General features: G+C 48.0%; 1 protein-coding gene across 2 annotated transcripts in view; it reads left to right on the top strand.

Moving 5' to 3' along the window:
- Positions 1-24,159, top strand: part of TMEM42 (transmembrane protein 42) — an 84,763-nt gene that overhangs the window by 43,772 nt on the left and 16,832 nt on the right. The window lies entirely within an intron of this gene.

The following is a 24,159-nucleotide window of genomic DNA, read 5'->3' as shown; positions in this document are numbered from 1 at the left end:
AGGGGATGAAAAAACCCCACATTATCCACACTTATGGCCTGGTCTAGCAATAAGCAAGTTTATCACCCTAACAACAGATGGGGACAGAGAACCAAATGATCGACAGTGATGACAGGAGGTGCACATAAGGCAGTTGCCAGTATTTGTCTGTTTCCATTAGAGGCCAACCAAATTTCAACCGAATTTCAGTTACAGTGCCAAAACAGGCCCAACCTTTTTCTGCCCAGGTTTGGCCAAAACGTTACGGCCATGGTTTCGGTTTCAGTCGAAACTGAGTGTGTGTTTTCGTCAGAAAAGTTGTGCTTTGTCCTGTGAGTTGCCTCCCCCCCCCCCTGTAGGTGCCCCCCTTGGGCCTATCTTACAATCCCTGGTGGACTAGGGGTGTTGTCAGGGCAGGAGTGATCCCAGTCTTCCTGCCCATGTTGGCTATGCTCTCAAAATAGCTGCCATGACCTCTAGTGGCGATCTCACGAGACTGCTACAAGAGGTCATAACAGACATTTTGAGAGTAGAGTTGACATGGGCAAGAGCGACTGGGGATCATTCCTGGCCTGACTAGGATTAGACCAGAGGCCCGACAGCAAGATGCAAGCTCTAGTTAGTCCAAGGGCTCTTGTACTGAAGAAAATCTGAGATATTTAGCTGATTTTGACAGGTTATTCGAGGAGCCGCTCTCCCTTGCTGCTGTTCAGGTAACAGGCATCACGTGACCCCCACCCCCATTCAGGTCTCTTTATACCTTTTCTAATTCCACTATATCTTTTTTGAGATGCGGTGACCAGAATTGAACAAAATATTCCAGGTGCGGTCGCATCATTGAGTGATACAAAGACATTATAATGTCCTCATTTTTGTTTTCTATTCCTTTCCTACTAATATCTAACATTCTATTTGCTTTCTTAGCTGCTGCAGCATACTGACCAGAGGGTTTCAATATATCATCAACGATGACATCTAGATCCTTTTCTTGGTCTGTGACTCCTAACGTGGAACCTTGCATTACATAGCTATAATTCGGGTTCCTCGTTCCCACATGCATCACTTTGCATTTGCTCACATTAAACGTCATCTGCCATTTAGACGCCCAGTCTCGTAAGATCCTCTTGTAATTTTTCACAGTCCTCTTTCGATTTAACAACTTTTAATAACTTTGTGTTGTCAGCAAATTTAATTACCTCACTAGTTACTCCCATCTCTAGATCACTTATAAATATGTTAAAAAGCAGCGGTCCCAGCACAGACCCCTGGGGAACCCCACTATCTACCCTTCTCCATTGAGAATACTGACCATTTAACCCTACTCTCTGTTTTCTATCTTTTAACCAGTTTTTAATCCACAAAGGGACACTACTTCCAATCCCATGGCTCTCCAATTTCTTCTGGAGTCTTTCATGAGGTACTTTTTCAAACGCCTTTTGAAAATCCAGATACACAATATCAACCGGCTCACCTTTATCCACGTTTGTTCACCCCTTCACAGTGCTGGTTTGAGCATTGGAGGGGAGAGAGATACTTCAAGTCTAAAAGCAGAGAGCTCTCCTCCATGCACAGCCAGAAACACCTCTCCGACATCGATGGGAGTCTTCACTGCAAAAGGCTGAGCATTTGTTGCACTGGTGAGGAGGTTCTGGTGGCCGGGGGAGCCACCTTAACAACCCTCTTCCTCTTGGTATGTGGCATAACGGCTAAAGGCAAAACTAGTGCAGCAAACAAACACCACTACTCAACCAGCAAAGATTCATGCTGCCATCTTGCCACACCCCCTGGAAAAGACCCCTTCAGGTGTTTTTTTCAAAATTCTTTTTTTTTCTTTTAATTCATTGTTCTTTATCCCTTTTCAGTATGCCACCAAAGTCAAGGTACGAGACCTTGCCCAAAATGTGGTGGAGAAATCCAGACTAGGGTGCAGATTAGGACCAAGGCATTGGCAAGCATTGTGCTTGTATGTCTCCTGAGCCTGAAAGGATTATCTCCATTACCTCTGCAGCCACTTTGAAGCTGAAAAAAGATTACTTCAGTTACCTCTACAAATGAGTTAAGAATCTTCCATGGAGTATGCCCCATCTTCCTGGTACAGTGATTTGAAAAGTGAGGATCTCCAGGCAAGTTTAAAACTGGCATATGCTTCCTCAGAAGTTCTAGGCCTATAGCATAGATGCTTTCTCATGAAAGGAAAATGGTATCCTCAACACCTTCCATAGCAGTAGAAAAATGAAAGCATGTCAGTACTGTATTGCCTCATTCCAAATGCCAAAGACTGGACTTTTACTCTGTGTAGCAGTTCCAGCACATAATGCATCAGCATAACTCTGTACGACAGCTTATCTCATCTACTATAGTTTTAGTCACAGAGGATGAATTCTCACTATCTGTTTTGCCACCACGTTTGGAGTAGCCACATTCATTTCTACAGAAGATGTTTGATGAATTTGTAAAAAGTTACTACAAGGACTTGCCAAACATAGAACCTACCAGAATGCCTTCTCATTCAACAGACTTTACTCAGGTATAGAGACATGCACAACTCTCTCAGAATCCTATAGCATGTTTACTGTTTAGTTCAGACTCAGAACTGGAGCCAGAACATTCTTTGCCACCCTTTTCTCCAGGATCCAGCCTTTCCCATTTAGAAGAGTTCTGATCCCTTGGTCACATGTCCAACCTCTTAAGGAGGCAGAGAAATATTCCACAGGAACCCCTTCCGCTTCCTTTCCTCCTGTAGCAAGAAACAAATCTCCCTATGGGGACATCTCTTACACAAGAACGTGCAGAGGGTGGCAAAAGATGTTCCTTTTCCACTGCAGCAAGAGTAGAAACCAGGGGCAGATATGTTTGGCATTCTAAAGTACTTAGAGGCATGAAATGCTACAGTTGCAGTTCCTAGTCATGGCCTGCTTAAAGATGAACAGTTCTGTATGTTACAAAATACTTACTGTGCAATCTGCTTCTAACAAGATGGACATAAAAATATAAAAGTCCAGCTCACTATGGACATTATAAAAGATCAGTGCTCCACTCTTCAACATACAGCCTGCCCTTTCTGGGTGAGGGGTGGGTGAGGTCAGTTACACTTCTTCCTTCCATCCTGGGGAAAAGACTGTTACAGATTCCTGGGTTCTTCATGTAATCAATGCAGGCTATCAACTCAGGTTTGTCACCTGACCTCCAGATTGGTCCTTATGTTGTACTCACCTATGCTACACCTATTCCCAACTCTTGGATGAAGTCTCTTCTTCAGTTCATGTCACCTGGATGGAGCTGGTCCTGCCACAGGAAAAACAAATTAGGTTTCTACTCCAGGTATTTTCTCATCTCAAATAAAACTGGAAGTTTATTTCCCATCCTTGATCTTAAGAGGCCTGAACAGATTTCTTCCCACAAGGAAAATTTCAAAATGAATACTCTTCCTTCATTCTACCATCATTAAAAGGGACTAGCTGGGTATGCTAGACCTCAAGGATACAATGACATATTGTTATGCCGAAACTAGGTCATGTGCCTTTTCAGTTGCTGGACCTATACTTTGGGATACTGTACCTGGCCATCTTAGACTGTGTGATAATCTTCTGCAGTTCAAAAAATTCCTGAAGACGCATTGCTTTTTAAGAGCTTTTCTGGAGGAATGAGATGTATTTTATTGACTGTGACTTGAGTTATTGGACTGTTTTGTTGTTTGTGTTGCTTAAAGTGTTGTTCTGTGCTGTGCCTTTTGTTTTTATTGATATTAGATACGTGTAATTGTTGCCCGCTTTGGGTGAAAGCGGACTATAAATGCAAAAATAAATAAAATACCAATCTATCTTCTAGAGGCCGACACAAACTGGGTTTGCAGGGGGTCAGTTTCAGCTGAAATCAAATATGCAGCCAAAATTTGCCACTCATTTTCAGCTGAAACTGGTCCTGCCCCCAATCCTTAGCAGCCTTCACTTCCCCCCTCCTCTTGTCCCCCCCCCCCCCCCCCCCCCCCCCCCCCCAGGCATACCTTAGAGTCCCTTTTGGTCTAGTGGCTATTCAGGGCAAGAAGGATCTCCTGTAAAAAGGACTAAGATTTTATCCTGGCTGAGAAGGAAGGGGCTGATATAGCATACATACAGGAAACCCATTTATAAGCAATAGAGAACCAAAAACTAAAGAAAGGATTGGTGGAGGAGGTGGTGTGTTCTTCATACAATAGCCGACAGAGAGGGGTTTTAAACACAAGCAATTACCCTTTCACACTCACAAAATTGTTCAGGATAAAGAGGGTAGGTATGTGCTCCTCCTTGGTGAGCGCTGAGGTCATAAACAATGCAATGTTTATGGCCCAAACATCTATTCTCATACATTCTTTTCTGATTTAGTGGCTGCAATAGTGCCCTACACTAACTACCAAGTCATAATGGGGGGTGGCTTCAATCTGCTGGCAGATCCATTGATTGATTGTAAGCCGCCTAGGATCAGAGATAGCGGGTCCGGCGCCAAAGGTGTTAATTTTTTATCCTCACGTTTAGATGTAGTGGATATATGGAGGGTTTTGCACCCTCATGATGTGGAGTATACTTTTTTCTCTCACCCCCACAATGCTTACTTCAGGCTCGACTATCTTCTCTTAGCCTGGTCCCTGTTCCCACGGGCTGCCGATTCTCGTATAATTGATACTACATCCTCTGACCACTCGGTAGTTACGGTGGCTATTTCCTTTGTCGATGACCCAGGTGAGAGGGTGTGGAAGGTTTCCCCCTGTTTGTATAATGACAGGGCTTTTTGGGTATATTTAAGAGAAAAATGGTTGGAGTACCAAATTCATAGTAGCACACCGGGGGTGGGTCCTGGCACTTATTGGGAAGCTTCTAAGGCAGTCATGCGGGGCCATATTATCTCCTATACTTCTGCCCTGAGGAAAAGGAGAGAGGAGGATCTCCTATGTCTTTCACAGAAATATCAACAACTAAGTAGGCAGCATGTGCTTCATATGACTGACATCATTAAGCAACAACTGATGCAGTCCAGGAAGCAGGCACATTATTGCATCAAAGAGCACAGAGGGATATATACCTTCAGCGTTTTAAAGTGTTTAAATGGGGCAGCAAGCCAACTTAGTGAGCCCCCCCCCCCCCCCCCCCCCCCATAGGAGACAAGTCATTACTGCTATTAAAAATGAAAAGGAGCAAGAATATACCACAGAAACTCAAATTAGGGAGCATCTTGTAAAATTCTATAGTTCTCTCTATCAGGCAAGGGAATTTAGTACGGAAGCATGCAATGGTTTTTTTCAACAATTAGATTTACCCGCCCTTACGGAGGAGCAACTGTCTGCTCTGAACTTTCCCATAACGAACCAGGAAGTTAGCCAGGGCATTAAAGCCTTGAAGTTGACCAAAGCTCCAGGACCTGATGACTACGGCCTGGAATATTATCGCATTTTATCAGAGCTGGCAATGGCACCCCTAAGAGCAATGTTTAATGGGTTGGGAGAGGAGGGTTTGGGTCTCTATCAGAACTTGGCGCACATAGTGCTTATACCAAAACCGGGAAAGGACCCAGCACAAGTGGGATCATATAGGCCCATTTCGCTCTTAAATCAAGATGTTAAACTATTAGTAGCTATTTTGGCCAGACGTTTGAATGCAGTGATATCCACCCTGGTGCATGAAGATCAAGGCTTTGTGCCCGGGCGATATGCATCTATGAATCTACTCAGGGCTTTGCTGGCCATTCAAAAACATAGGAGAAAGGGAGGACTGGAGGCTATGGTGGGTTTAGACATAGAGAAAGCTTTTGATAGCATATCATTGCAGTACCTTTTTTGGGTCCTGGAGCGTTTTGGTTTCAGGGGAACCTTTGTAGCTTGGATTCCTGCTCTTTATACATCTCCTAAGGCGCAGTTGTTGGTAAATAGTAAACTTACAGATAGTTTTTCTCTGCAGAGAGGTACACAGCAGGGGTGTCCCCTTTCTCCACTTCTCTTCTTACTAGCTATAGAGCCCTTGGCTTCAAAGATCAGGGGGAGTGACCGCATACAGGGTATACTGGTGGGGAATGGGGAAATGCGGCTCAACCACTTTGCAGATGATATCTTGCTGTATCTGGCGCATGCTGCACAAGGCCTGCCGGAGGCATTGTCTCTGGTGCGGGCCTTTGGAGAGCTATCAGGGCTGAGAGTTAACTGTTCCAAATCAGAACTTCTTCCTTTGTCTGGACGCGCTGAGGAGCCTTGGTTTTCCTCGTCACTTATGCCACCTGTTAAAGGTCTGATTCGCTATCTGGGTATATATCTAAGTACTAACCCAATCTTATTTTATAAGTACAACGTCCTAGATCCCATAGATAAAATCAGGAAGCTATGTGCTACATGGAGAGACTTACCGCTTTCATTGATGGGTAGAGTAGCATTAGTGAAAATGATACTTTTGCCTAAGCTGTTATACCCTCTACAATCTGGGTGTTACAGAATGATGAACGTCTCTTTAGATCCCTGATTAGCTCTTTCATCTGGAGACAGAGGGGGGTGAGAATAGGGTATCAGAAGTTAATCTTAGATAAAAAGCTTGGGGGCCTGGGCCTTCCAGACCTATGCTTATATAATGTTGTGGCCCTGCTGCGCTTCAACTCTGAGGGAATAACGGGGATATGCCGTTTTTCCCCTCCAGGATGGGTGGCGTAGTGGAGCAGCCCTATGTCGTTTATTAATCTTTTGCATACACCACATGGGACCTCCTCTGGGGTTGCCTCTAAGTTGGGTTTTATCTGACTTTTGCGCAGGGCCTGGTTATGGTGGCGGGGACGTCAGGGTCGTTCTCCCAATGCTTCGCGATTCATGACTCTTGTGGGAAATTGTGCCTTTCCAGCGGGTATGGGCTGTTCAGAATTTAGGAACTGGAGTAGAGCAGGCTGTGCACATATTGGGCAGTTGCTGTCAGAGGAGGGGACTCTTTTCCCTGACTCACCCAGGTCAGGGATAAATGGGGGTTTTCAAATCGCCGTATGTTACCATATTTGCAGGCACGACATTATTGGTCTTCATTGAGGGCTAGGTATGCCACAGCTTGGACGTATGGAGATCTAGACACTATTCTCCTTCGGTTACCTACTTCAATGAATAGACTGTCCACTTGGTACAAGATCTTGAAACTGACTCTACCATTAGGTGGGTTAGAGACACTAACACAGCAATGGAATAGTGAATTGGGCATTGAGTATACACGCACCCAAGTCAGTGCACTTTTTTTCACACTTTACGAAATGATTAAATCAGCAGAGCTACAGGAAGTACAGTATAAAATATTAAAATGGCTGCTGTGAACCCCAGGGTCAGTCTAGCGAGGCTGCCACTAGAAGCTATCCCCAGTCACATCAGGTATTCCCTTTGCGTCATTGCAATATCACTTACCACAGACAAAATCAAACATAGGATGGGGCACTCATAGCAGTGTTCACAACCACAGAAAAGGTGGTCAAAGTCTGATAAGCTCCCCACATCAACCATTTGGAGCTCTGAGCAATTTTCTATGCCTTTTGAATCCATCTTCATCTGCTCTAGAGCACATCAACACATATTCAAACAGTTATCCAAACTACAATGATATATTTCAGCAAACAAGGAGGAATGAGTTCCTACATCTCTGCCATTCACAGCCAGATGGAAGCTGTTTACATCAGTGGAGTTCAGAACCATATAACCAACAATCTCAGCAAAGCTTTTCAGCCTCACGAATGGTCTCTAGATGAAGCAGACATGTAGACCATCTTTCAGTAGTGGGCTGTCCTGCAGGGCAAGCAGGAAGAGTGGGTCACTGTGAGGCTGGAGTGTTGATGCCATATTCACTGCTGCTACAAGTGGCTCTCACTACAGTTTTAGGAAGAAGGGATTAGATCTATCTTCATTGCTATGGTCTGTACTTCCTCTAGCCACCTCTTACTCATCTGGGAGGAGGGATAATGCTTTCTTCACTGCCACATTCACTGCTCTTCTTGTGGGTTTTTCACTGCAGTTCTGGGAGGAGAAGAGGGATGAGACGTCACGCCTCCTGTTGTTCCTTTCAGATCTACATAGCAGCAGGATCTCTGCGATCTGTAGAAGCATGAGGATCCAAAAGATTGGTATCAATTATGCTTTCTTGTACACAGAATATGTATGGGGGCAGCCGGAGGAAGTGACGTCAGTGGCACGAATGGCGGCTTGAGACGAGATCTCCTAAAACGGCAACCACGAAGCAATAAATAACAGCGTGCTTTACACCACACTGAAAGGCGAACCCCGGGGAAAAAGCGGTGAGAGAGCGGGGTGCAGGCGATGATGGCGTCTGGAAGTGCTAAAACAGCTGACTTGCAGGCATTCGCGTTCAAACACAAAGAAGCGAAGATGGCCCAGCAGCAGGAGGAAAATGGCGCATGCATGAGCGGAGCGCAGAAGGCCGGTTAGGAAGTTTCAGCTATACTAGAGGACGATATGGAGAACTTACCACAGCAAGAAATCTGGTCCAAGCTCTGCACATGGTTTCAAGAGATCCGCACAGACCTGAAAGATCTGAAAGAGGTATGCCAAGACATAGCCTCCTTAGGTGCAGACCTTCGAGGGGAAATGGCGGAGTTGGGCAACCGCGTAGTGGAGGTGGAGGCGGGCCTGGAAGAAAATGCAGAGGCGATGCAGGCACTGGAACAGCGAGTGCAGGGGCAGAGAGCGGACACTCAGTATCTCCTGGATAAAGTGGAGGACCTTGAGAATAGAAGCCGGCGAGCCAATATCTGGATACGTGGCATACCCGAACTCCCAGACTATTGGAACTGTGAGGAGGTGGTACAACGCATAGCGGCCCAGCTACTCTCGGAGCCGGACAGTCCACGAGATCCAATGTCCATCCAAATTGAGAGGGCACATAGAGCTCTGGGAGGCTGAAAAAATAATGCGTCCAAGGACATAGTGGCATGCATCAAAGAATATAAAACGAAAGAAGCAGTGATGCGGAGAGCGAAGGAAGCTGAGTCAATAGAGTGGAACAGCTATCCCATTGAAATTTATCATGATTTGTCATCCACCACCCTTAAAAGACGTAGTGAACTTAAGCCCTTGACAAACCAGCTGAGAGAAGCAGGGATTCGATATAAATGGCAGCACCCGTTTGCTCTAATGTTTTACAAGGAGGGCAAGCAATGCAGAGTGGTGTCGCTTGAAGAAGCGCAAGAGTATCTAGTGCGTGAGGGCTCCGCGGAAGATAGTGGGATTTTGCAGAAAGCCAACCAGCCACGGAAAGACAGGCCCAAATGGCAGCGGGTCTCTCAGGGAAAGGGTTGATTACAACGCCAACTATCTGATAAGCAGATGACATCTTCAGCGAACACGGGCTGAGCATGGGAAAACAACCCTCTGAGGCGAAACAGTGACAGTTTGAGGCTGGGGTTGATCTACAGTGAAGACAGTCGTGTGGTGCAAAGAGGTGATATCATGAAGGTTGCTGGCCTAAGGACGTGATTTCCTCCTATGTGGACATGCCATCAATGGGTAAAAAGGCATGTCATATTTGGATAAGTGGGGAGGTAGGGAGGGGAGATGGGAGGGGACAGGGAGGATGGGGTAGCACATGGTGGTGGTCTTGTAGACAGGGTGGAAACAGGATGATATGACTGTATGTACATGTGTGACATTGAATGTGCGAGGCTTCAATACACCCCAGAAAAGAAGACAGGTGTTTAGAGAAATGCTGCGCTTAAAAGCAGATGTAGTGTTTCTTCAAGAAACTCATATATGTTTAAATCTGTTTATTAAGATTTTTATTCATGTAGAATAATCAACAACATAACATAGAAATACGTAAAACATAAGGCGTTTTGCATTCCAAAATAATATCTCAAAGGGCCTTTTTTCTTATAGCCCGACTTCTAGAGGCATCGTCTCTAACAGTGCTTGCTAACAGATGTTCGCACATTCTGTCTTCCATTTGATCAAATTATAGCACAGAAAATGTTATAAACAGAAAATGCCTCTCCCCACATTTCAATGCAACCAATACCTTTATTTCCCCCTTGCCTCTCCCCTCTCTCCCTTCCCTATCTATCCCCCCCTCCCCCCTTCCCTCCCCACCCTCCCTACCTTCCCTCCCTACCTTCCCTCCCCTAGCGATCCAAGCCTAATTAGGAGTATCTTCGGGAGCCTCTAAGAAAACATTACAGTACTTAACAGGTGTTAATAAGCAGGCTTCGCCCTTTAGGGCTCAGCATTTGTAGATATGGGGCCCACACCTGAAGAAATTGTTTTCTGCGCTTAGCAGACTTTCTTGCATCCCGAGCTTCCCAGGAGGCTAAAAGGTGGTAAGAAACTCATTTAAAGCGGAGTCATGAACATATGATGAGGCATGGGTGCTTCCCCATAATACACTGTGCTTCAAGTCTGGATAATAAAAAGACACGGGGGGGGGGGGGGGGTGCCTGTGGCTTTGTCCGGTTCCCTACCTTGGTGTGTACATAAAAGGATAAAGTAGGCAGGTATGTGCTGGTGGTGGCATCCCTGTATAATATATTCTATACTTTGATATGTATATATGCACCCAATGAGGGACAGGGAATATTTATGGAGGAATTGGAGGGGGTCATACAAAAATATGCAAAGGGCCAGCGTATGGTGGGACGGGATCTAAACCTTATGATGGATCCTGTAGTAGATAACTCAGAAGGAAAGGTGTCCTATGCTAAACGAGATAGATTTGCCCTTAAAGGATGGATGGCTAGATGGGGACTGGTAGACCTATGGAGAGAGATTCATGGATCAGAAAGGGATTATACATATTATTCGCCCAAATACAATTCGTACTCTAGGATTGATTGCTGGCTGGGGGAGGGCGCGATAAGGGACAGAGTGATTGACGTGAATATTGAGCCGAGAACCTGGTCAGATCACTCTCCGGTGGTGTTGGCCCTGAGGGTGGGAGATGCGACCAAAAGACAGAGCCATTGGAGGCTGAATGAGGTGATCCTGTTAGACTCGCAGAATGTAAGTGAAATAGAAAAATATATTGTAGAATATATCAAATTTAATGACACGGGTGAAGTGCAGCCGGCCAGCCTCTGGGAGGGGTTAAAAGCGGTACTAAGGGGCAACTGATAGCGCTGCAATCTCACCTTAATAGAAAAAGGGCAGAGAGAGAAACCACTGTTAGGACTGCCGTGGCAGACATGGAGAGATCGCACAAAGCTGACCCGACAGATATGAAAAAGGCGGGAGAGTTACATTTACTTAGGACACAGCTTAATGAAATACAGCTGGCAGATATTGCGGTACGAATGCAGCAAGCTCAGCAAGAACACTTTGAATTTGGGAATAGAGCTAGTAGGCTACTTGCTTTTAAACTTAAAAAGAGAGCCCAACGTAATGCTATTGTTAGTATAAAGAGTGCTTCAGGCGACCAATACAGTCAAACACAAAAAATACAGGAAGTATTCTGGGAATTCTACAATAAGTTATACCAGTCAGAACAAGTGGCATCTCTAAGTGTAATAGATCAATATTTGCAGGAGGCGGGTTTGCCTAGGCTATCAAGGATGGAATTGGAGGCATTGTCGGGCCCTATGACCCTAGAGGATATAGAAAGGGCAATTGCAGACCTTCCCAACAGTAAAGCTCCTGGTCCAGATGGATTTCCCATCCGATTTTATAAAGTATTTGCTAAATGGCTAGCACTCCTATTGCTGAGAGTGGTTACCTCCTTTGATGAAGCCCAGGAACTCCCATATTCTTGGAGAATGGCGGAGATAGTTCTGATCCTGAAGCCGGGTAAGGACCCGCTTCAGTGCAGATCCTACCGACCGATATCGTTATTGAATACTGATTATAAGATATTTACCAAAATATTGGCCAAGAGGCTACAGGAGGTAATGCCACATCTAGTACATGAGGACCAAGCGGGTTTTATTGTGGGGCGGCAAGCATTCGATAACATTAGGTGCCTACTACACATTATCCAGCAAGCTAGAGATGACCTAACACCAGTGATATTGTTCTCTGTGGATGCAGAAAAAGCGTTCGACCGAGTAGAGGGGCCGTTTCTGTTTGAGGTCTTAAAACAAATAGGAATAGGTGATAAATTTTGGGCCTGGCTCTGATTACTACAGTGGGGGAAATAAGTATTTGATCCCTTGCTGATTTTGTAAGTTTGCCCACTGACAAAGACATGAGCAGCCCATAATTGAAGGGTAGGTTATTGGTAACAGTGAGAGATAGCACATCACAAATTAAATCCGGAAAATCACATTGTGGAAAGTATATGAATTTATTTGCATTCTGCAGAGGGAAATAAGTATTTAATCCCTCTGGCAAACAAGACCTAATACTTGGTGGCAAAACCCTTGTTGGCAAGCACAGCGGTCAGACGTCTTCTGTAGTTGATGATGAGGTTTGCACACATGTCAGGAGGAATTTTGGTCCACTCCTCTTTGCAGATCATCTCTAAATCATTAAGAGTTCTGGGCTGTCGCTTGGCAACTCGCAGCTTCAGCTCCCTCCATAAGTTTTCAATGGGATTAAGGTCTGGTGACTGGCTAGGCCACTCCATGACCCTAATGTGCTTCTTCCTGAGCCACTCCTTTGTTGCCTTGGCTGTATGTTTTGGGTCATTGTCGTGCTGGAAGACCCAGCCACGACCCATTTTTAAGGCCCTGGCAGAGGGAAGGAGGTTGTCACTCAGAATTGTACGGTACATGGCCCCATCCATTCTCCCATTGATGCGGTGAAGTAGTCCTGTGCCCTTAGCAGAGAAACACCCCCAAAACATAACATTTCCACCTCCATGCTTGACAGTGGGGACGGTGTTCTTTGGGTCATAGGCAGCATTTCTCTTCCTCCAAACACGGCGAGTTGAGTTCATGCCAAAGAGCTCAATTTTTGTCTCATCTGACCACAGCACCTTCTCCCAATCACTCTCGGCATCATCCAGGTGTTCACTGGCAAACTTCAGACGGGCCGTCACATGTGCCTTCCGGAGCAGGGGGACCTTGCGGGCACTGCAGGATTGCAATCCGTTATGTCGTAATGTGTTACCAATGGTTTTCGTGGTGACAGTGGTCCCAGCTGCCTTGAGATCATTGACAAGTTCCCCCCTTGTAGTTGTAGGCTGATTTCTAACCTTCCTCATGATCAAGGATACCCCACGAGGTGAGATTTTGCGTGGAGCCCCAGATCTTTGTCGATGGACAGTCATTTTGTACTTCTTCCATTTTCTTACTATGGCACCAACAGTTGTCTCCTTCTCGCCCAGCGTCTTACTGATGGTTTTGTAGCCCATTCCAGCCTTGTGCAGGTGTATGATCTTGTCCCTGACATCCTTAGACAGCTCCTTGCTCTTGGCCATTTTGTAGAGGTTAGAGTCTGACTGATTCACTGAGTCTGTGGACAGGTGTCTTTCATACAGGTGACCATTGCCGACAGCTGTCTGTCATGCAGGTAACGAGTTGATTTGGAGCATCTACCTGGTCTGTAGGGGCCAGATCTCTTACTGGTTGGTGGGGGATCAAATACTTATTTCCCTCTGCAGAATGCAAATAAATTCATATACTTTCCACAATGTGATTTTCCGGATTTAATTTGTGATGTGCTATCTCTCACTGTTACCAATAACCTACCCTTCAATTATGGGCTGCTCATGTCTTTGTCAGTGGGCAAACTTACAAAATCAGCAAGGGATCAAATACTTATTTCCCCCACTGTATATACTAATCCAATGGCAATGATTAAGATAAATGGTACACTTACTAAACCATTGAGGCTGGGCAGGGGTACAAGACAGGGGTGTGCAGTCTCTCCATTGCTATTTGCATTGTTGATTGAACCACTAGCCAGGATGATCAGGGAGCATAAGGAGATACGGGGCGTGATTAGAGGCAAACGAGAGCATAAGATTATGCTCTTTGCTGATGATATACTGTTGATCCTAGCACAGCCAAGGCAGTCTTTGGGACTGATGATGGAACTCAGGGATCACAAGGGGCACATGTCAGTCTTTAAAATTAATGCAAATAAATCAGAGATACTGAACCTCACAACATCTCCACAGGAGACAGGGATGATACAGAAAGCATATCCTTTCATATGGGCAGAGAAATCTATCAGATATTTAGGAATACAAGTCACAGATCAGATAGGAACCATGTTCCAGACGAACTATCCTAAGAAGATAAAAGAGCTGTTTGAGGATCTGGATAGGTGGGAGGGCCTGACTATATCGTGGTTGGGGAGAGTCCATGCTATAAAAATGATGTTACTGCCTAAATTATTGTATTTGTTCCTGGCCCTACCAATTCCAATTCCCCACACCTTTTTTCAGCGACTGAATAGGAAACTTTGCCTACATCTGGCGGAAGAGGCCGCCGAGGGTGCGTAGGTCGATGATGTTCCAAATGCCATCCAAGGGAGGTATGGGTGTCCCAAACTTCTACCTGTACTATCAGGCAGCGCAATTGAGGGTTTTGGCAGAATGGTATCCTGAGAATAATAAGAAGTGGTTACACTGGGAGAGAGCATGGATGGGTACCTGCTATTTTGGAGATATATTATGGTCCCCGGGGAGTGAAATCTTGGCGATTGCTCGGAGGGTCTCGGTGGGGTTGGGTCACTTGCTTTACACCTGGCTCCAGCTGTGTAGACAGGTCTTCCCGGACAGAAAATATTTCTTGCAAATGGCCATTCGTGGAGCACCAGGGTTCCCATTGGGAGAATCAGAGAAAGTATATCAGTGTTGGGCCCACAATGGGTTATATAAGTTGGGGCAGATCTGGGATAAGGGGGAAGTAAAGGACTTTAGGGAGCTACAAGAAGAGTATGGATTGGAGGAAAAGGATTTGGTATATTACCATTCTCCGAGGACAAGCAGGCTGCTTGTTCTCACTGATGGGTGACGTCCACGGCAGCCCCTCCAATCGGAATCTTCACTAGCAAAGTCCTTTGCTAGCTCTCGCGCGCCCGCGCGCACCGCGCATGCGCGGCCGTCTTCCCGCCCGAAACCGGCTCGAGCCGGCCAGTCTTCTTTCGTCCGCACTCGGTACGGCTGTGTTTTTTGCCGTGTCGAGCCCCGGAGAGTCGACCTCGCGCGTCCGTTATCTTAATCGACGTGTTTTTTCTTCGGAAAAGTTCTCTTTTCGTTCAGAAAGTGCTCCGAAAACCCCCTTGGGTTTCGTTTGCCCCTTCCCGTATTTCCAGTTTTTGCCCCGGTAAGTTTTCTTTCGTCGTCGGGGTAGGCCTCTTTTTGGCCTCGGTCGAGATTTTTCTCCCTCAAAGTTTTGGTGCTCAAATTCGTCATTTCGGATTTTGATTTCGCCGGCGTGATTTTTCCGCCCATGACATCGAAGCCTTCCAGCGGCTTCAAGAAGTGCACCCAGTGCGCCCGGGTAATCTCGCTCACTGATAGGCACTCTTCGTGTCTTCAGTGTCTGGGGGCCGAGCACCGTCCTCAGAACTGTAGTCTGTGTTCCCTGTTACAAAGGCGGACTCAGGTAGCGAGATTGGCCCAGTGGAACGTTTTGTTCTCGGGCCCTTCGTCGGCATCGGCACCGGGGTCATCGAGTGCATCGACGTCATCAGCGTCCAGACCTTCATCCTCGGCCGCCAGTGCATCGAGTGCATCGAGGCATCGGCCCTCTGCATCGGCGCCGAGACATCGGATAGCTGCATCGACGTCGGTGGTACCGGGACCTCGTCTCCTGATGTCGTCGGACGGTGGTGCATCGTCAGGAGTGCAGGTGAGGGCTGTCCATTCCCCTGCTGGTGGCGGTGAGCCTTCGGGTGGGTCTCCCCCTACCCTGAGGGCTCCTGCGGTACAGCCCCCCCGGGATCGACCTGCTTCGACCTCGGCCCCGAGGAAGCGACGGATGGATTCTACGTCCTCCTCATCGGTGCCGGGGAGCTCCGGTGACATGCTTTGGAAGAAGTCGAAGAAGCATCGACACCGGTCTCCTCCCCGCGTAGGCACCGAGAGCTCTGGGTCGCCGAGGGAGTCGGCACCCAGCAGGCATCGGCACCGAGAGGACCGCTCACCCTCTGTTCAGGAGGTGTCGATGCGCTCCACTCTGGACAGCCCGGAACAGCCTCCACGCCCGGAACAGGTTCTGACGTCGACGCCTGCATCGGCCTCCATGCCTTTCTCTGCAGCCGCTCTGAACGAGAGCCTCCGGGCCGTTCTCCCAGAGATTCTGGGAGAGCTGTTGCGCCCTACCCCTCCGGTACCGGCGGTGCTTGCGCCTCCGGTACCGTCGAGCGTGGCGCCGGCTGGCCCATCGCCCGGGGTGAGGTCCCCGACGTCGGTACCGCGTGCGGTGCCGACTGCGGCCACCTCCCAGGAAGGCTCCCCGACTACGTCGGCGGAGGGAGCTTCGCCGATGCGGGCGAGGGAGTCTACCTCTCGACGCCCCCATCGTGGACGTGGCTCCACGGAGTCGAGCCGGGCGAGGTTGCAGACACAGGTCCGTGAACTTGTGTCTGACACCGAGGGTGAGGCCTCGTGGGAAGAGGAAGAAGACCCCAGATATTTCTCTGACGAGGAGTCTGAGGGTCTTCCTTCCGATCCCACCCCCTCTCCTGAGAGACAGCTTTCTCCTCCCGAGAGTCTGTCTTTTGCTTCCTTTGTCCGGGAGATGTCTACGGCCATCCCCTTCCCGGTGGTTGTGGAGGACGAGCCCAGGGCTGAAATGTTTGAGCTCCTGGACTATCCTTCTCCACCTAAGGAAGCGTCCACTGTTCCCTTGCACCATGTCCTGAAAAAGACATTGCTTGCGAACTGGACCAAGCCACTAAGTAATCCCCACATCCCCAAGAAGATCGAGTCCCAGTACCGGATCCATGGGGACCCAGAGCTGATGCGCACTCAGTTGCCTCACGACTCTGGAGTTGTGGATCTGGCCCTAAAGAAGGCTAAGAGTTCTAGGGAGCATGCTTCGGCACCCCCGGGCAAAGACTCTAGAACCTTAGACTCCTTTGGGAGGAAGGCCTACCATTCCTCTATGCTCGTGGCCAAAATCCAGTCTTACCAGCTCTACACGAGCATACACATGCGGAACAATGTGCGGCAGTTGTCGGGCTTGGTTGATGCTCTCCCCCCTGAGCAAGCCAAGCCTTTTCAGGAGGTGGTCAGGCAGCTGAAGGCGTGCAGAAAATTCCTGGCCAGAGGGGTGTATGACACCTTTGATGTTGCGTCCAGGGCCGCTGCTCAAGGTGTGGTGATGCGCAGGCTCTCCTGGCTGCGTGCCTCCGACCTAGAGAATAGACTCCAGCAGCGGATTGCGGACTCGCCTTGCCGTGCGGACAATATTTTTGGAGAGAAGGTCGAGCAGGTGGTAGAGCATCTCCACCAGCGGGATACCGCATTCGACAAGTTCTCCCGCCGGCAGCCTTCAGCATCTACCTCTACAGGTAGAAGATTTTTTGGGGGAAGGAGGACTGTTCCCTACTCTTCTGGCAAGCGTAGGTACAATCCTCCTTCTCGACAGCCTGCGGCCCAGGCTAAGCCCCAGCGCGCTCGCTCTCGTCAGCAGCGTGCGCCTCAGCAAGGCCCCGCGGCTCCCCAGCAAAAGCAAGGGGCGAGCTTTTGACTGGCTCCAGCAGAGCATAGCCGACATCCAAGTGTCAGTGCCGGGCGACCTGCCGGTCGGGGGGAGGTTGAAAGCTTTTCACCAAAGGTGGCCTCTCATAACCTCCGATCAGTGGGTTCTGCAAATAGTTCGGCAAGGATACACCCTCAATTTGGCCTCAAAACCTCCAAATTGTCCACCGGGAGCTCAGTCTTACAGCTTCCAGCACAAGCAGGTACTTGCAGAGGAACTCTCCGCCCTTCTCAGCGCCAATGCGGTCGAGCCCGTGCCATCCGGGCAAGAAGGGCTGGGATTCTATTCCAGGTACTTCCTTGTGGAAAAGAAAACAGGGGGGATGCGTCCCATCCTAGACCTAAGGGCCCTGAACAAATATCTGGTCAAAGAAAAGTTCAGGATGCTTTCCCTGGGCACCCTCCTTCCCATGATTCAGGAAAACGATTGGCTATGCTCTCTGGACTTGAAGGATGCCTACACACACATCCCGATACTGCCAGCTCACAGACAGTATCTGCGATTTCAGCTGGGCACACGTCACTTCCAGTACTGTGTGCTACCCTTTGGGCTCGCCTCTGCGCCCAGGGTGTTCACAAAGTGCTTGGCTGTAGTAGCAGCAGCACTTCGCAGGCTGGGGGTGCACGTGTTCCCATATCTCGACGATTGGCTGGTGAAGAACACGTCCGAGGCAGGAGCCCTGCAGTCCATGCAGATGACTATTCGCCTCCTGGAGTTACTGGGGTTTGTGATAAATTACCCAAAGTCCCATCTTCTCCCAGCGCAGAGACTCGAATTCATAGGAGCTCTGCTGGATTCTCGGACGGCTCGCACCTATCTCCCAGAGGCGAGAGCCAACAACTTGTTGTCCCTCGTCTCGCGGGTGCGAGCGTCCCAGCAGATCACAGCTCGGCAGATGTTGAGATTGCTGGGCCACATGGCCTCCACAGTTCATGTGACACCCATGGCCCGCCTTCACATGAGATCTGCTCAATGGACCCTAGCTTCCCAGTGGTTTCAGGCTGCTGGGGATCTAGAAGACGTGATCCACCTGTCCACGAGTTTTCTCGAATCCCTGTTTTGGTGGACGATTTGGTCCAATTTGACTCTGGGACGTCCTTTCCAAATTCCTCAGCCACAAAAAGTGCTGACCACGGATGCGTCTCTCCTGGGATGGGGAGCTCATGTCGATGGGCTTCACACCCAAGGAAGCTGGTCCCTCCAGGAACGCGATCTACAGATCAATCTTCTGGAGTTGCGAGCGATCTGGAACGCTCTGAAGGCTTTCAGAGATCGGCTGTCCCACCAAATTATCCAAATTCAGACAGACAACCAGGTTGCCATGTACTATGTCAACAAGCAGGGGGGCACCGGATCTCGCCCCCTGTGTCAGGAAGCCGTCAGCATGTGGCTCTGGGCTCGCCGTCACGGCATGGTGCTCCAAGCCACATACCTGGCAGGCGTAAACAACAGTCTGGCCGACAGACTGAGCAGGATTATGCAACCTCACGAGTGGTCGCTCAACTCCCGAGTGGTGCGCCAGATCTTCCAAGCGTGGGGCACCCCCTTGGTAGATCTCTTCGCATCTCGAGCAAACCACAAAGTCCCTCAGTTCTGTTCCAGGCTTCAGGCCCCCGGCAGACTGGCATCGGATGCCTTCCTCCTGGATTGGGGGGAGGGCCTGCTGTATGCTTATCCTCCCATCCCTCTGGTGGGGAAGACTTTGTTGAAACTCAAGCAAGACCGAGGCACCATGATTCTGATTGCTCCTTTTTGGCCGCGTCAGATCTGGTTCCCCCTTCTTCTGGAGTTATCCTCCGAAGAACCGTGGAGATTGGAGTGTTTTCCGACCCTCATCACGCAGGACGAAGGGGCTCTTCTGCATCCCAGCCTCCGGTCCCTGGCTGTCACGGTCTGGATGTTGAGAGCGTAGACTTTGCCTCTTTGGGTCTGCCAGAGGGTGTCTCCCGCATCTTGCTTGCTTCCAGGAAAGATTCCACTAAGAGGAGTTACTTCTTTCTATGGAGGAGGTTTGCCGTCTGGTGTGACAGCAAGGCCCTAGATCCTCGCTCTTGTCCTACACAGACCCTGCTTGAATACCTTCTGCACTTGTCTGAGTCTGGTCTCAAGACCAACTCTGTAAGGGTTCACCTTAGTGCAATCAGTGCATACCATTACCATGTGGAAGGTAAGCCGATCTTAGGACAGCCTTTAGTTGTTCGCTTCATGAGAGGTTTGCTTTTGTCAAAGCCCCCTGTCAAGCCTCCTACAGTGTCATGGGATCTCAATGTCGTTCTCACCCAGCTGATGAAACCTCCTTTTGAGCCACTGAATTCCTGCCATCTGAAGTACTTGACCTGGAAGGTCATTTTCTTGGTGGCAGTTACTTCAGCTCGTAGAGTCAGTGAGCTTCAGGCCCTGGTAGCCCAGGCCCCTTACACAAAATTTCATCATAACAGAGTAGTCCTCCGCACTCACCCTAAGTTCTTGCCAAAGGTCGTGTCGGAGTTCCATCTGAACCAGTCAATTGTCTTGCCAACATTCTTTCCCCGTCCTCATTCCTGCCCTGCTGAACGTCAGCTGCACACATTGGACTGCAAGAGAGCATTGGCCTTCTACCTGGAGCGGACACAGCCCAACAGACAGTCCGCCCAATTGTTTGTTTCTTTTGATCCCAATAGGAGGGGAGTGGCTGTAGGGAAACGCACCATATCCAATTGGCTAGCAGATTGCATTTCCTTCACTTACGCCCAGGCGGGGCTGACTCTTGAGGGTCATGTCACGGCTCATAATGTTAGAGCCATGGCTGCGTCGGTAGCCCACTTGAAGTCAGCCTCTATTGAAGAAATTTGCAAAGCTGCGACGTGGTCATCTGTCCACACATTCACATCTCATTACTGCCTACAGCAGGATACCCGACGCGACAGTCGGTTCGGGCAGTCAGTTCTTCAGAACCTGTTTGGGCTTTAGGATCCAACTCCACCCCCCGAGGGCCCTGTTTGTTCTGTTCCAGGCTGCACTCTCAGTTAGTTGGTAAATTTTTTAGGTCAATCTCAGTTATGTCCTCGCCGTTGCGAGGCCCAATTGACCATGGTTGTTGTTTTGAGTGAGCCTGGGGGCTAGGGATACCCCATCAGTGAGAACAAGCAGCCTGCTTGTCCTCGGAGAAAGCGAATGCTACATACCTGTAGAAGGTATTCTCCGAGGACAGCAGGCTGATTGTTCTCACAAACCCGCCCGCCTCCCCTTTGGAGTTGAGTCTTCCCTTGTTTCTCTTTTGCTACATACGAGACTGGCCGGCTCGAGCCGGTTTCGGGCGGGAAGACGGTCGCGCATGCGCAGTGCGCGCGGGCGCGCGAGAGCTAGCAAAGGACTTTGCTAGTGAAGATTCCGATTGGAGGGGCTGCCGTGGACGTCACCCATCAGTGAGAACAATCAGCTTGCTGTCCTCGGAGAATACCTTCTACAGGTATGTAGCATTCGCTTTGCCTGAGAAACTATGTGCGCAGACGAGCGGGGGAGGAGCTGGACTTGGCTGAAACGGTGCTAGAGAGAGCGCTTAGAGGGGGGGAGCAGGGGCAGCATGACTCGGCTTTACAGGGCACTGCTTCTGTTCTCAACTCCGCAGGACTATTATGTGAGGAGGTGGGAAACGGTGCTTCACACAAATTATTCATCAGAATCCTGGCTGAGAGTGTTGAAACCATCAATTGCACAATCTTTAATTGAAAATGAGTACAAAATATTGTATTGGTGGCACTACACACCGGATAAACGTCAGAAGATATATACACAGGTGTCAGCAGAATGTTGGCGAGAATGTAGGGCAAGAGGGACATTTATGCACATATGGTGGGAGTGTCCAAAGGTTCAGGCGTATTGGGCACAGGTGTTGGAGATGGTTCATGCAATGGTAAAGGTGGAATATCCTTGCCGGGCAGAGCATTGTCTACTACACCTCCGGCCCTTGAAAGTCCGGGTTCATTGGCATAAACTGGCTGTTCAATGTTTCGTGGCAGCTAAAGTTATGCTAGCAAGGGCTTGGAAGCAGGTGGAAACGCCAACCATGCAACTGGTAGCAAAGTGGACTGTATATACCAGATGTCTAAATTGACGGCTATGAGAAAAGGACATATTAAGTTGTTCCAGAAAATATGGCATCCATATGAACATGTGAGGGGGATGGGAGGTGTGGGAGGGAGGGAGGGATAGTGGGGGTACACTGTGTTGGTCCATGTACTAACGTTAGGAGTTACGGACCAAGAAAGGGATCTGGGTGTCGTCGTCGATAACACACTGAAACCTTCTGCTCAGTGTGCTGCTGCGGCTAAGAAAGCGAATAGAATGTTGGGTATTATTAGGAAAGGTATGGAAAACAGGTGTGAGGATGTTATAATGCCGTTGTATCGCTCCATGGTGCGACCGCACCTTGAGTATTGTGTTCAATTCTGGTCGCCGCATCTCAAGAAAGATATAGTAGAAATGGAAAAGGTGCAGCGAAGGGCGACTAAAATGATAGCGGGGATGGGACGACTTCCCTATGAAGAAAGACTAAGGAGGCTAGGGCTATACAGCTTGGAGAAGAGACGGCTGAGGGGAGACATGATAGAGGTATATAAAATAATGAGTGGAGTGGAACAGGTGGATGTGAAGCGTCTGTTCACGCTTTCCAAAAATACTAGGACTAGGGGGCATGCGATGAAACTACAGTGTAGTAAATTTAAAACAAATCGGAGAAAATTTTTCTTCACCCAACGTGTAATTAAACTCTGGAATTCGTTGCCGGAGAAAGTGGTGAAGGCGGTTAGCTTAGCAGAGTTTAAAAAGGGGTTGGACGGATTCCTAAAGGACAAGTCCATAAACCGCTACTAAACAGACTTGGAAAAATCCAAAATTCCAGGAATAACATGTATAGAATGTTTGTACGTTTGGGAAGCTTGCCAGGTGCCCTTGGCCTGGATTGGCCGCTGTCGTGGACAGGATGCTGGGCTCGATGGACCCTTGGTCTTTTCCCAGTATGGCATTACTTATGTACTTATGTACTTGAAGGCTTATGTAAGAGCTATGGTTATGGATGTACATGTTAATAACTAAATTGCAATAAAAAAAGATTGGAAAAAAAAAGAATATGTATGGGGAAGAGTTGCACTCAGGGATAGTGTCATACTGCTTGTGGATCATCTGGGGACAAGTATGCAGATCAAGAACACCTAGCAACCTTATCCACTGGAAAAGGGAGATTGAAGAACGTAGGGATTCAAAAGGAGAGAGCAGGGAATGGCAGAGAAGCAGAGAGATTGAGAACAATGGGGAGATGGAGGGGGAGGAGAGAGTGAGGAGGATATGGGCATACCTCTTAATGTTTGTGTTTTGCTTACCCTGAAATTAGTGAGTGGGAATAGGAAAGTCTTTCAGAGGGTAAATTTATAACTGGTCACCTGAATTGAAAGCTGTAAATAGGTGCCCTTTTGACCTATTTTATAAAGACTTAGACACCTATGCATCTTTATAAAATACTAGCACAGATCCCACAGAAGTTGCAAATAAAACAAACCCGAGTACATTTACACCAGCTTGAGAGCATGTGTAAAGGTACAAGTGTAAATCATGACTCACCGGTGCTCGGCCCAAACTACGCCCCAGAATACGTCTAAACTGAACATGCATACAAGTGTACGCAATCTTACCATCGTGCTTAACTTTTATACCTAGAGTGATTTTATAAGAGTCATTATATAAGCATTATATAAGCTACCGGCATTCTAGGATGCCAAAATATCAAACATATACTTGATAATATGGTGCTCATAATGAGATTGTACTCAATCAGAATACAGTTTGGCCAGGTCTCGTGTCTCCCTTTTGTGTATGTGGAATCTGATTGTAGCATGTAGAGTTGAGGAGTAGCCCAGTGGTCAGAGCAATGGTCTCTTGCAAGCCAAGGTTAAATTCTTACGTCTGTCACTCCTTTTGATTTTGGGTGCAGTTCACTTAATACTCCATTGCCTTGGGCACAATCATAGGGTTTAATTTAATATGCATCGTTTCCATAGACACAAAGGGGTTAAATCTATAATCAACCAATTTGCTTGGTTGCAGCTTCAGGTTTCTACAAAGTGAGCTGTGAGACTTTGAGAGGGTCAAATGGAGTATTGGGAGCTTGAATCAGTGACGATTAAGGAATCCTCACAACCCCAAATCTGCTTCCAAATTATATCAGATTGTAAGGCAAGGCTCCAAGATACCCCCCCCCCCCCCCCCCCCCGTTATACAGAAGGTTTGGGTGCACTAGTCAGCTGATGTTCTCACAGAAATGTCTGGCAAAGTTTTGGCGCCAGATTTATAATCCTTTTCAGTTTCTGTTACCCAAACATTTTTTTGGCCCATCAGGTGTTCTGGACACCCGTGAAAGTGATGAAACTGGGAAAGCCAGCATAATCTTTGTTAGGTTTGTCAAAGGAACATTGGTACTCTAATGCATGATATGTCTCAGATATTGTCTCAGTGTTCAGCTATTTTGGGAAGCAATATTATTCAAATTATATTATCTTTCATTTATCAGACGGACTATCCTTTAAAGTGATAATTTGAAAGTCTCTGGTCATTACAATTCTGTTATCTTCA

The sequence above is a fragment of the Microcaecilia unicolor genome, chromosome 1, assembly GCF_901765095.1.
Source record: "Microcaecilia unicolor chromosome 1, aMicUni1.1, whole genome shotgun sequence".
NCBI lineage: Eukaryota > Metazoa > Chordata > Amphibia > Gymnophiona > Siphonopidae > Microcaecilia > Microcaecilia unicolor.
The sequence above is the reverse complement of the archived record's forward strand: the minus strand, read 5'-3'. Positions and strand labels throughout refer to the sequence as shown.